The sequence below is a fragment of the Tupaia chinensis genome, unplaced genomic scaffold, assembly GCF_000334495.1.
Source record: "Tupaia chinensis unplaced genomic scaffold, TupChi_1.0 Scaffold000290_1, whole genome shotgun sequence".
Classification (NCBI taxonomy): domain Eukaryota; kingdom Metazoa; phylum Chordata; class Mammalia; order Scandentia; family Tupaiidae; genus Tupaia; species Tupaia belangeri.
Window position 1 is genome coordinate 491,415 of NW_006159775.1, and position 14,368 is coordinate 505,782.

Genomic DNA, 14,368 nt, shown 5'->3' on the forward strand with positions numbered 1-14,368 from the left:
GAAGCCTGCTATGCCTCAAGCCTTCAACCCCAATGATAAAGACAGACTAGACCCCAGGCTAGTCCAGTCTGATTAAGAGGAAGCAGTGCATGACCTAAACTGTCTAGTGCTCTACCATGTCACTTGGAATCCCAAAGCCAAGTAACATGTTAGGCTCATTTTGAGAGCAATGGTGCTCTCTTCCCAGAGGTTGAGGTGCCTTTCTTGGGTGTGAGACACATGGCCCTCAAACTCTCTGCAGTCCTAGAAAGCAGATAGCTTTGGCCAAATGAGTCCTGGAGTTCTGAATCACAAAAACTCAACACCACTCTCAAAAGAGTGGGTTCAGAATTAGTTCCAAAAAAAGCAAAGAGATATGAACCTTCCCACATGTCACACATATTATTCCTCTAATCTTCATCTCCATCATCTTCCTCATAACACATTCAAATGCATCCCTTCAGAGAGGATCACAGATTCCCCAGATACACACAATGTACCTTTATTGTGGAAAATGGTCAGACTTATTAATTTTGATGGGAACTTGGAGCAAAGGTTGAAGAGAACATAAGACACATGTGGGTGAGTGGAGTTACAAGTAAAACCTGTAATACTTCAAAACAGATATCGATTTAACCCATAAAGAATGCCCTAGGATTTCTATATTTAACAATAATAAAAGTAAAGATTCAATAATACAGTGGCAGAGGCCTAGCTACAATGGCATATGTTGAGATGCTGTGCTCTGCAAGCTAGGACACATGAGAAGCCCAGGTTCAATTCCTGGTCCAAGCTGGTGCATAGCTATAACCCCAAAGACTCAGGAAGCTGAGGCAGTATCATTAAGATATAAGACCCTGACTTTAAGAGAGAAAAATAGTAAGTAAAAATATAATGGTGGGAATTCAAATCAAAACCACAATGAGATATTATCTCAAACCTATTAGACCTGCTATCACAAAGTAGAATATAGGGGCCCCATCAGTGGCACAGCAATACACCACACTCCGTGAGGCTGATCCACATGGAAAGGCTTTGGGTTTACATCCAGAGACCTTCCTGACCACACAGGATAGGCACGTGCCCATGACCCAGGACTGGCTGGGGCTAGATCGTGACATGGGGGTCTTCTGAGGGGTGGGGTGTGTCTCTTTCATTCATGGAAGGAAGGAAGGAAGGAAGGAAGGAAGGAAGGAACTTTAAGAAACAAAGATAGAAAATAAATTTTGATAAGGATGTGGAGAAATTAGAAGCCTGTTGGAATATTCACTTTGCAAGCTAAGTGACATATGTGATTGAACGTATCAAAGAAATTGAATTAAAATATATTTTTTAAAAATAAATAAAAAATAAAATTGTGCGGCCACTATGGGAAATAGTGGCAGCTTCATAAAAGGTTAAAATTACATAGAATTACCATATGATCCAATAATACCACTTCTGGGTATATATCCAGAAGAATGAAAAGTAGGATCTCAAATATGTATTTGCAACCATACTCATAGCAGCATTAGTCACAATATCCAAAAGGTGGAAGCAACCAAGTGTCTACTGACAGTTAAATGAACAAAATGTGGCCTCTACATACAATGGATTATTATTCAACCTTAAAAAGGAAGGAAATTCTGACACATTACTACAACACAGATGATCTTTGAGGACAATAAAATAAGTAAAACTAGCCAACCATATAGAGACAAATACTATATCATTTCACATATATGAGGTTATACAGAGTAGCCAAATTCATAGACACAGAAGTAGAATGCCGGTTGTCAGAGTCTGAGGGAAGAAGAAAATAGAAAGTGGTTGTTTCATGACTACAGAGTTTTGGGTTTGCAAGAAAACTTCTGGAGACCAGCTGAACAATGTGAATGTACTTAACACTATTGAACTGTACATTTAAAATGGTAAACTTTATGTTATGCATATTTTACCACTATAGATATAGATATAAAATATGTATATATATCTGTGTATATATCATATATATATGTGTATTATATATTATATGTAATATGTTATATAATATATTGTTAATATAATACATATTATAATATATATTGTATATTATATAGACACATATATTAAAATATATTATATAAAAAACTGGAGTCTTTAAAAATATATTATGTATTATATAAGTGTAATATATATGTATGTAATGTCTATACATATATATAGAGAGAGAGAAACAGACAGATGGATGCAAAGAGAGAATGTGCTTTTTCATTAGTCACAAAAGATCTGTGGTTCCTCACACTTTTTTTTATATAAGAGTAGAAACATTATGGATCTTTTCAGCTCAACATCAGGCTCAGATTCTGCCAAATTCTTTGTTTTTAGTAAATCAAAGAACTGCAAAATCTCCCATGGGGGTCACCCTAGCTTCAGTTTGAAGATGGAAAAATCCCTTCTCCCCTTCACTACCCCCCATTGTGCGATAGATTTCCAGAGCTATGTGGACGGTTGCCTATCTAAGCAGGCAACATTGAGAAGCTAAGGAACCCTCTAAGTACACACTCAGTACAGCCTGAGTGTTCTCAGGGGTTTGCTGTTATTAATATAATAGTATCATGAGACGTACTGCTACAAAGGTAGGAAGGAGAGCCACCTCCCTCTCCTAATACTGCACTGCTGCCTAGAGATCTACACCAAGACTCCATCGGTATCCCGAGATATATGCAGAAAGTTCAGTTCATAGCACTGCACCGTTTGCATTTCCAGAACAGAATATATTTAATAAGAAAAATATGTTAAGATTAAGATCATACTCAAAATATCTTTTCAACTTCCTGTATATTTATTTGTTGTCAGTTTGTATTCAAGCACACAGCAGGAAAAAAATAGTTCATTTTTCAGTTGCCTACTTCAATATCCACTTTTCCCTCTTCTTGTTAGAACTCCAGTTTTATTTTGGGTGGCCACAAAGCCAACTAGAAGAATTCATTTACATGACTCCTTAGCAGTTAACAAACAGATACAAGCAGAAGCACTGCAGGAAACTTCCAGCAAGACTCAAGAGGATGAGACAAGCCCTCCCTCAGCCCTCCCTCCTCTCTGCTGCCTGAAATACGGAAGTAATGACTAGAGATCAGTCATGCTAGAATATGAGGGAATTTGCTGAAAATGACAGACAGCAAAAACAGGGAACACATTCCGGGTGCTCTTGAGATCACCAAACTAGCTCTGGAGTATAACCCCTGATCTTCTTCTACTTGATAGGGAAGAAAATGTCTATCTTGAAGTCATTCCCTATTGTTTTTTGGGTTTTTTTTAATGTAAAGGTAAATTGACTTTTATTATATTTTATTACATTTAATCAATGTGTATCTCTACAGCTTACAAAGTTATTTTTTTCAGCATGAATACACAATATATTAGTCAAGTCAAATATGTTACCATATACGTTATTATCAACAGATAATTTTTCATTGTTGTGTCTATTAAATGTAAACTGACTTCTAAGTAACAATTTACAGGAAATTCTTTGAAAGATCACTAATGGGAAGAGGACTCTATAAAGGCAAAGGCAGTGGCATGCATTTTGACTCTCTACAAAAAACTATGTAAAAATATAGCAACTGGTAGATGAAGGGTATATGCAGTCTCTGTATTATTTCTTATACCTATATGTAAGCCCATTTGTTTTAATGTATCAAAAAAGCAACTTTAAAAAGCAACCGGATAGCAAACCAAAAAAATCCATAAGCAAATTTTACAATAAAATTACAGATGTTAAAATGCTTGTGGTGAGAACCAATTCTACAAACTCTAAAATCCAAGTGGGTGAGAACAAACCACCGACAACCATAAGTAAGATATACATGGTATTACTGTCCATACAACAGAAAGTAGAAGGAAGTACAGAGGCATCCAACATACCTAAGAAGAGGGAAACCCAAAATAGTTATCAGGTACTCATTGAAAAAACAGTAGAAATGTCAAGTCACTTACAAACATTCTATTAGGCTAACATCAGACCTCTCAACTGAAACAATGCAGGCAAGAAAAGATGGGAAGACATATTCAAAATATTAAAAAAAAAAAAACCTTCAACTAAGAATACTATACCTGGCAAGATTATCTTTCAAACGAGAATAGTGAATAAAATCATTCACAGACAAACAAAAACTGAAAGAATTCACCAATGCTAGACCAGCTCTTCAAGAAGTACTGAAGGGGGAAAACCACCATTTTCCAGTAATTCACCAAAATAACAAGTACAAAGAAAAAGAGGAGAAGCACCTGAAATATGTTCATGGAGTGGTTCCCTTGGCAACATACATGCAAATCTACAAAAAAGGTGATATTGCAGACATCAAGAAAATGGATGCTGTTCAAAAAAGAATGCCCCACAAATGTTACCACAGCAAAACTGGAAGAATTTACAATGTTACCCTGTATATACTGTTGACATTATTGTAAAGAAACAAGAGCAAGATTCTTGCCAAGAGAATTAATGTATATATTGAGAATATTAAGCATTCTAAGAGTAGAGATAGCTTCCTAAAATGTGTGAAGGAAAATGACCAGAAAAAGAAGGAATCCAAAGAGAAAGGTACCTGGGTTCAATGGAAATGCCAGCCTGCACCACCCAGTGAAGCACACTTTATGAAAACCAATGGAAAGGAGCCTGAGCTTCTGGAACCTACTCCCTATGAATCCATGGTATGATAGGTATTAAAAATAAACTAAACTATGATCTATAAAAAAAAAAAGTATTGAAGGGAGTACAATAGCAGGAAAACTAAAGAGGCAGACAGAAATAAGAGAACAAAAACAACCAAGAAAATGGCTAACAAAATGGCAGAGACAAATCTGCAAACATCCATATAACACTGAATGTTAATGAATTAGATTCTCCAATCAAAAAACACAGACTGGCTGAATGGATAAAAACGAAACAAAACAAAACCCTCTATTTGTTGCCTATAAGAATAGCATCTCATGGATAAAGACCTATTATGCATAGACTAAAAGTGAAGGGCTGGAACAAGGTATTCCATGCAAATGGAATTTTTTTTTAAATGCTAGAGTCAAGATATTGATATCAGACAAAATAGGTTTTAAGACAAAAACTGTAAGAAGAGACAAAGAAGGACATTATATAGTACTATAAGGGTTAGTTCACCAAGAAGATATAACACTTATAAATATCCAAGCACCCTACCCTATCCAAGTATCCAAATATATGACAGAAAGACAGCTAAATCTAAAGGGAGACATAGACCACAACACCCTAATTGTTGAGGATCTCAATACTCCACTATCTCCTGTGGACAGATCATCTAGACAAAAAAAAAAGAGAGAGAGATATAGGATCTAAATGATACCATAAGTGAAATGGACTTAATAGACATGTATAGAACTTTCTACCCAACAGCGACAAAAATACACATTTTATCACTCCACCTGAAATCTTTCAAAGACTGACCACACGATAGAGCACAAAACTATGCTTTTGAATTTGCAAAGGCTTGAAACTATATCCAGCATCTTCTCCAAACATGATAGAATTAAGCTTGCAATTAATTTCAGAATAAACCCTTGAAAATACACAAACATATAGAAGCTAAACAACCTATTCCTGAATGACTTCACAATCACTGAAAAAACTGAAACTGAAATCAGAAGATTCTCTGAAACCAATAATAATGAGTACAATTTCCGTAATCTATGGGATACAGTGAAAGCAGGGTAAGAGGGAAGTTCATAGAAATTAGTGCACGTAAGGAAAAGCTGGAAAGGTTGACAATATAACACCACACCCCAGGGAGCTAGTACAGCAACAACAACAAAAAGTTCCAGAAGAAAAAAAAATAATAAAAATTCAAGCAAAATGAATGAAATAGAGAAAAAACAAGCTATACAGAAAGTAAATGAAACCAAAAGCTAGTTCTTTGAGAAGATAAACAAAATTGATACACCATTAGCTAGACTAATTAAGAGAGAAAGAAACCAAATAAATCAAATTTACAATGAAATAGGCAATATTACAATAGATATAGCAGAAATATAAAATATCATTAAAGAATAGTATAAGTGACCATACATTATCAAACAAAAAAACCTGGATAAGATGGACAATTTCTGGACACAAATAATCTACCAAGACTGTATCAGGAAGACATAGAAAACCTGAATAAACCAATAACAAGAAATGAAATTGAATCAGTGATTAAACAACCTCCAACAAAGAAAAGTCCAGGTCCTGAAGGTTTCATTTCTGAATTCTACAAAACTTTTAAAGAATAGCTAACCCTCATCCTACTCAAACTATTTCTAAAGACCCAAAAGGAAGGAACCCTCCCAAATTCATTTATGAAGGCTTCATCACCCTCATCTCGAAAACAGACAATACTGTGAAAAACTAAAAAGAAATAAAAAATGACACAAAAAAGTAGAAAGATATTCCATGTTCCTAGACTGAAAAAATTAATATAATCAAAAGGTCAATTTTACCCAAATTAATCTACAAATTTAATGCAATGCCAATCAAATTATCAGAGATATTCATCACAGATTTAGGGGAGAAATCATAGAATTTGTCTGGAATCATGAAAGCAATTCTGTACAAGAATGGTGAAGTAGAGGGCATTTCACTCCCTGACCCCAAAATACATTATAAAGCTGTGGTTATCAAAAGAGAATGGTCTTGACACAAAAAACAGGCCTGTGGACCAAAAAAATAGACTAGAGACCCCGGAAATAAACCTATAACCATATAGCCAACTGATTTTTGACAATGAGCACCAATCAATTCGAGAGGAAAAGAAAATCTCTTTAGCAAATAGTGCTGGAAAAACTGGGTGTTGGGAACCAGCAGTTAGCATAATGGCTATGTCGCTGGACTCCCACAGAGTTGACCGCGGTTCGCGTCCCGACCCGGTGGCTTAAAACCCACGCCGGCGCGTGTGCGTGCGTGCCCAAGATCCCAGGAGGAGAATGGAGGAGAAGGCATGTGGTGTTGCCGTCCCCTCTTGGGGGTGATTTCTCGCTTTCTGTCTCTCTGTCTCTCTCTGTCTGTCTGGCAAGCGCACGCGCCCTATAGTGAAAAACCTCTCCAAAAAAAAAAGAAAGAAAAAAGAAAATTGTACTGGTCCTCAAGTGTTGTAAGTATTAAATAAGTTAATATCTGTAAATCAAAGCAGGGCTCAACGCACTGGAAGCGTGTATAGGTTAGCTGCTGCCTTAGTCCATGAAGGCTGCTGTAACAAACACCATAGACTGGGTGGCTTATAAACAAAAGGTCCAAGATTAAGATGCTGCACATTCAGTGTCTGGTAGCGACCTGCTTCTGGGCTCATAGGTGGTGCCTTCTCACTGAGTCCTCACAGGGCAGGCAAAAGAGCTCTTTGATGCTTTAGGCAAGAGCACTAATCCCAATCATGAGGACCCTGCCCTCGTGACCTCATCACCTCCCAAAGACCCCACTCCCTAATATAATCACCCTGGGGGTTAGGATGTAAACACGGGGATTCGGGTGATACACAAACATTCACACTGTGCCATCTGCCATTATTATTGCTGCTACTGAAAACCAGCTACCACGGTCCTTTTCTCACCCTGTAGCTACCGGTCTAGCACTTTTACATGAAGATTAGGAAGAAGCACAGCAAAGAGAATGAACAAAATATCTTTCATTTGGGTAAATACCCATTTATTCAGCTAATAATGATTCAACATCTGTCTTTTGAAGGACGTGTGAATACCACAGAAGAGGGAAACCCAAAATAGTTATCAGGTACTCATTGAAAAAACAGTAGAAATGTCAAGTCACTTACAAACATTCTATTAGGCTAACATCAGACCTCTCAACTGAAACAATGCAGGCAAGAAAAGATGGGAAGACATATTCAAAATATTAAAAAAAAAAAAACCTTCAACTAAGAATACTATACCTGGCAAGATTATCTTTCAAACGAGAATAGTGAATAAAATCATTCACAGACAAACAAAAACTGAAAGAATTCACCAATGCTAGACCAGCTCTTCAAGAAGTACTGAAGGGGGAAAACCACCATTTTCCAGTAATTCACCAAAATAACAAGTACAAAGAAAAAGAGGAGAAGCACCTGAAATATGTTCATGGAGTGGTTCCCTTGGCAACATACATGCAAATCTACAAAAAAGGTGATATTGCAGACATCAAGAAAATGGATGCTGTTCAAAAAAGAATGCCCCACAAATGTTACCACAGCAAAACTGGAAGAATTTACAATGTTACCCTGTATATACTGTTGACATTATTGTAAAGAAACAAGAGCAAGATTCTTGCCAAGAGAATTAATGTATATATTGAGAATATTAAGCATTCTAAGAGTAGAGATAGCTTCCTAAAATGTGTGAAGGAAAATGACCAGAAAAAGAAGGAATCCAAAGAGAAAGGTACCTGGGTTCAATGGAAATGCCAGCCTGCACCACCCAGTGAAGCACACTTTATGAAAACCAATGGAAAGGAGCCTGAGCTTCTGGAACCTACTCCCTATGAATCCATGGTATGATAGGTATTAAAAATAAACTAAACTATGGTCTATTAAAAAAAAAAGTATTGAAGGGAGTACAATAGCAGGAAAACTAAAGAGGCAGACAGAAATAAGAGAACAAAAACAACCAAGAAAATGGCTAACAAAATGGCAGAGACAAATCCACAAATATCAACAACAATTTTGAATGTTAATGGATTAAATTGTCCCATTAAAAGGCACAAAATGGCTGAATTAATTTTTTAAAAACATACAAAAATCCACCTATAAGAATAGCATCTCATGGATAAAGACCTATTATGCATAGACTAAAAGTGAAGGGCTGGAACAAGGTATTCCATGCAAATGGAATTTTTTTTTAAATGCTAGAGTCAAGATATTGATATCAGACAAAATAGGTTTTAAGACAAAAACTGTAAGAAGAGACAAAGAAGGACATTATATAGTACTATAAGGGTTAGTTCACCAAGAAGATATAACACTTATAAATATCCAAGCACCCTACCCTATCCAAGTATCCAAATATATGACAGAAAGACAGCTAAATCTAAAGGGAGACATAGACCACAACACCCTAATTGTTGAGGATCTCAATACTCCACTATCTCCTGTGGACAGATCATCTAGACAAAAAAAAAAGAGAGAGAGAGATATAGGATCTAAATGATACCATAAGTGAAATGGACTTAATAGACATGTATAGAACTTTCTACCCAACAGCGACAAAAATACACATTTTATCACTCCACCTGAAATCTTTCAAAGACTGACCACACGATAGAGCACAAAACTATGCTTTTGAATTTGCAAAGGCTTGAAACTATATCCAGCATCTTCTCCAAACATGATAGAATTAAGCTTGCAATTAATTTCAGAATAAACCCTTGAAAATACACAAACATATAGAAGCTAAACAACCTATTCCTGAATGACTTCACAATCACTGAAAAAACTGAAACTGAAATCAGAAGATTCTCTGAAACCAATAATAATGAGTACAATTTCCGTAATCTATGGGATACAGTGAAAGCAGGGTAAGAGGGAAGTTCATAGAAATTAGTGCACGTAAGGAAAAGCTGGAAAGGTTGACAATATAACACCACACCCCAGGGAGCTAGTACAGCAACAACAACAAAAAGTTCCAGAAGAAAAAAAAATAATAAAAATTCAAGCAAAATGAATGAAATAGAGAAAAAACAAGCTATACAGAAAGTAAATGAAACCAAAAGCTAGTTCTTTGAGAAGATAAACAAAATTGATACACCATTAGCTAGACTAATTAAGAGAGAAAGAAACCAAATAAATCAAATTTACAATGAAATAGGCAATATTACAATAGATATAGCAGAAATATAAAATATCATTAAAGAATAGTATAAGTGACCATACATTATCAAACAAAAAAACCTGGATAAGATGGACAATTTCTGGACACAAATAATCTACCAAGACTGTATCAGGAAGACATAGAAAACCTGAATAAACCAATAACAAGAAATGAAATTGAATCAGTGATTAAACAACCTCCAACAAAGAAAAGTCCAGGTCCTGAAGGTTTCATTTCTGAATTCTACAAAACTTTTAAAGAATAGCTAACCCTCATCCTACTCAAACTATTTCTAAAGACCCAAAAGGAAGGAACCCTCCCAAATTCATTTATGAAGGCTTCATCACCCTCATCTCGAAAACAGACAATACTGTGAAAAACTAAAAAGAAATAAAAAATGACACAAAAAAGTAGAAAGATATTCCATGTTCCTAGACTGAAAAAATTAATATAATCAAAAGGTCAATTTTACCCAAATTAATCTACAAATTTAATGCAATGCCAATCAAATTATCAGAGATATTCATCACAGATTTAGGGGAGAAATCATAGAATTTGTCTGGAATCATGAAAGCAATTCTGTACAAGAATGGTGAAGTAGAGGGCATTTCACTCCCTGACCCCAAAATACATTATAAAGCTGTGGTTATCAAAAGAGAATGGTCTTGACACAAAAAACAGGCCTGTGGACCAAAAAAATAGACTAGAGACCCCGGAAATAAACCTATAACCATATAGCCAACTGATTTTTGACAATGAGCACCAATCAATTCGAGAGGAAAAGAAAATCTCTTTAGCAAATAGTGCTGGAAAAACTGGGTGTTGGGAACCAGCAGTTAGCATAATGGCTATGTCGCTGGACTCCCACAGAGTTGACCGCGGTTCGCGTCCCGACCCGGTGGCTTAAAACCCACGCCAGGCGCATGTGCGTGCATGCGTGCCCAAGATCCCGAGAGGAAAATGGAGGAGAAGGGATTGCGGTGTGGCCATCCCCTCTGGGGGGTGATTTCTCGCTTTCTGTCTCTCTGTCTCTATCTGGCGAGCGCACACGCCCTATAGTGAAAAACCTCTAAAAAAAAAAAAAAAAAGAAAAAGAAAAACTGGGTGTCCACTTGCAGAAAGATGAAGGTGGACCACTATCTTACTATTATCAAAAATCAACTCAAAATGGATCAAAGATATGAACCCAAGACCTCAAACAATAAAACTACTAGAAAATAACACATGGAGACACTCTTGGAGATAACACTCTTGGAGACATCAGAGTAGTAAAGACTTCTTAAATAAGACCCCAAAGCACGGGTACTAATCTCAAAAATAGACAAGTGAGACTATATCAGGTTAAAAAGTTTCTGCACAGTAAAATAAACAATAATTAGAGTGAATCAACAACCCTCAGAATGGTAGAATATATTTGCAAATATGCCTCAGATAAGGGTCTGATAACCAGAATACACAGAGACTCAAGCAGTTTAGCACTACCATCACCTCCAAAAAAATTATCAAAACAATTAAAAGATGGGCAAATGAGCTGAATAGACAACTTTCTAAGGAAGACATATGAGTAGGCAAAAAGCATATTTTTTTAAATGCTCAATATCCCTTATCTTACGGGAGATTGCAAAATCTCATTGCAAATCAAAACTGCAATAAGATATCACTAACCCCAGTAAGAATGACTAAGGTTTAGGAAAAAAATTTTTTTTAAAGATAAGTACTGATGAGACTGTGGAGAAAGGGAACTCTCCTACACTCTTGGTGGGAATATAAATTAGTACAGCCACTGTGGTGAACAATGTGGAGATTCCTCAAAGACCTGCAAATAGACCTACCATTAGTTCCAGCAATGCCACTCCTGGGTACCTACCCAAAAAACAGGAATACACTCAGTCAGAAAAGTACTTGCACATCCATATTTACTGTGCATTATTCACTATTGCTAAGACAGGAAACCAACCCAAATGTCCACAAACAGATGAATGGATTGAAAAGATGTGGCACATATATACTAGGAATACTACTCAGCCATTAAAAAAAAAAAAAAAAAGATTGTAGCATTTGATAGAAAATGGATGAATATGGAAGATTTACTGCTAAGGGAACAAGTCAGATGATGAAAGAAGCATTGTATGTCCCCACTCAATATATACTGAATGTCTGCACTCTATGGCAGAAACTCAAAGATTGGAAGATATAAAAACATGGAGAACTGTGGATAATCAAAACAATGTGGGAGGACAGTAGAAAATGGGAGACGTTGAGAGGAAAGGAATCAATGAGAAAAAAAAGAAATATTTCAGAGTAACAAAAATGGAAAATTACCTGTTGATATTGTTTATGATAAAATCTTAAACTGGACTAATACACAATGGATTCATGATAGGAAAAATTATTTTGTATGCTGTAATGATATACAGTAATTGGATATATATTTAAAATATATAAAATATTTTTTAAAAAACAGAAGGTCTAAGGTTAAGATAATAGAAGTCCCTGAAGCAAAGTCCAAAACAAGGAAATAGCAATTTCAGCCGATATTACTATACTCTACAAGATTATTTCTCAAATAAGAAATAAAATCACTCCCAGATAAACAAATGCTGAAAAGAATTCATCAAAATGAAACTGGCTTCTCAAGAAATACTTAAGGGACTAATACACCAGGAAAACTAAAGGGAGACAAATAGAAATAAGAGAACACAAAACAACTAGAAGGAAAAAAAAAAAAAAGGGTAAGTCCACACACATTGATAACAGCACTTAATGACAAGGCTAAATTTCCCACCTGAAAAGCTGAAAATGCAGATTCAAGTATTTACACACAAGCAAGTTTAAATATAAATTTACCAATTATTTGATAGACAGTTGTCTCCATAGATTGCAATTTATATATTATAACCATTACTCAATGTAAAGACTAGACAACAAAGGAAAAGTCCAAAATGTTACATGTAGCTGAGTCTTTCTTTGGAATGAATTTTAAAAAGGCTAACCTAATCACCAGCTTTACCATGTCTTCACTTTTAACCATCTCTTTCCAATTCTGTTCTGTTTTTCTCTTTTTTGAGAATTTATTTCTTTATGCACAGTACAATACTACAGTCTTACAAGAACTCAGTGTGGTGCTCGCTTCGGCAGCACATATACTAAAATTGGAATGATACAGAGAAGATTAGCATGGACCCTGCACAAGGATGACACGCAAATTTGTGAAGTGTTCCATATTTTTAATGTTGAAGCGAGGAGATTAATGTCTCTGTATTGACTGACATGCATGGCATTCCCTTTTGAAAAACAATGTAATACACTTTACAGTAATGTAATGTAATCCAATGTAATATAAAGAAGATTATGATGATTAAAAAAAAGAACTCAGTGTGTGAGTAAAAGTGTTCCTTTTCTCTCTTCCTAAGGAGCTATCATTATGAATAATTTTACCTATATCTGACTCAACCAATGACTGATATCAACAGATTTTCTCAGATTATAAACTCTTATCTAGCATAACCCTCTAATAGAAATTGCAAAATCTTCTTTCAATGGCTATGTTAAGACTACCTTTCTTAGTTTATTAGATCTTTTGTCCGATTTTTAATATGATTTTCTTGAGAACTATATTTCACAGTAAATAACATCATAGACAATTCAGAACATACTTGTAGAATAACCATTGGAGTGGGTTTTGAACGTTCACAACGTAATATGATAAATCTTGAAAGTGGTGAATACGTTTATATCCACAATTTGTTTATTATACACCATATATTGGGCTGTTGAAAAAATCATGACACATTTTTGGACATCCTAAGTGCCCAAAATCTAAAAGCTTTAAAAGCATGCACTGGATTGATTCTAGGCCCAGGGCAAATAACGCAGAAGATGAAGCAAAACCTCTTTTATATCACTAAGAGGGGAAGCTATCAAGAACATGAGGGATTCAGAAGCCACATTGAAGGAGTTCTATGGGCAAAGATGGGACAATTTGATTTTAGATATTAAGTGCAACTCATTAAAAACCTGCCAAATACATGAGTTCACAATGAAATCAAAATTATTATCCTAAAAACTGGTAAAATAAGAGGAAAACAATCTAACCTTTATTCTGTCTTCCCTGTATGAACTGCATTACTAGGTAACCAAAGGATAAAGAGACATTCAAGAGCACCTCTTTATAAAAGTATTCTAATTAATTTATATAGAAATGGTAGGATCAGGGACCAGCAGTTAGTGTAATGGCTATGTCGCTGGACTCCCATGTAGTCGACTGTGGTTCGAGTCCCAGACCCGGCGGCTTAAACTCATGCCGGGCACATGTGTGTGCGTGCCCAAGATCCCGAGAGAATGGAGGAGAAGGGATTGCAGTGTGGCCATCCTCCCTGGGGGGTGATTTCTCGCTTTCTGTCTCTCTGTCTCTCTCTGTCAACCACACACGCCCTATAGCAAAAACCTCTCAAAAAAAAAAAATGGTAGGATCAGAAGATTACATTTTGTAACACCAGCAAATTAATAAACATGAGCATTGAGCATTTATGTGGACATCACAAAGAGAGACCACCAAATACTGGATGGCTCC

General features: G+C 35.8%; 1 protein-coding gene and 1 non-coding gene across 2 annotated transcripts in view; one reads left to right on the forward strand and one right to left on the reverse strand.

Moving 5' to 3' along the window:
• The window catches only part of FHOD3 (formin homology 2 domain containing 3), a 507,831-nt gene that overhangs the window by 457,103 nt on the left and 36,360 nt on the right, over nt 1-14,368 (reverse strand). The window lies entirely within an intron of this gene.
• On the forward strand, nt 12,918-13,024 carry LOC114008131 (U6 spliceosomal RNA). The gene has a single exon (XR_003549691.1). It is a non-coding gene; the product is annotated as a U6 spliceosomal RNA (small nuclear RNA).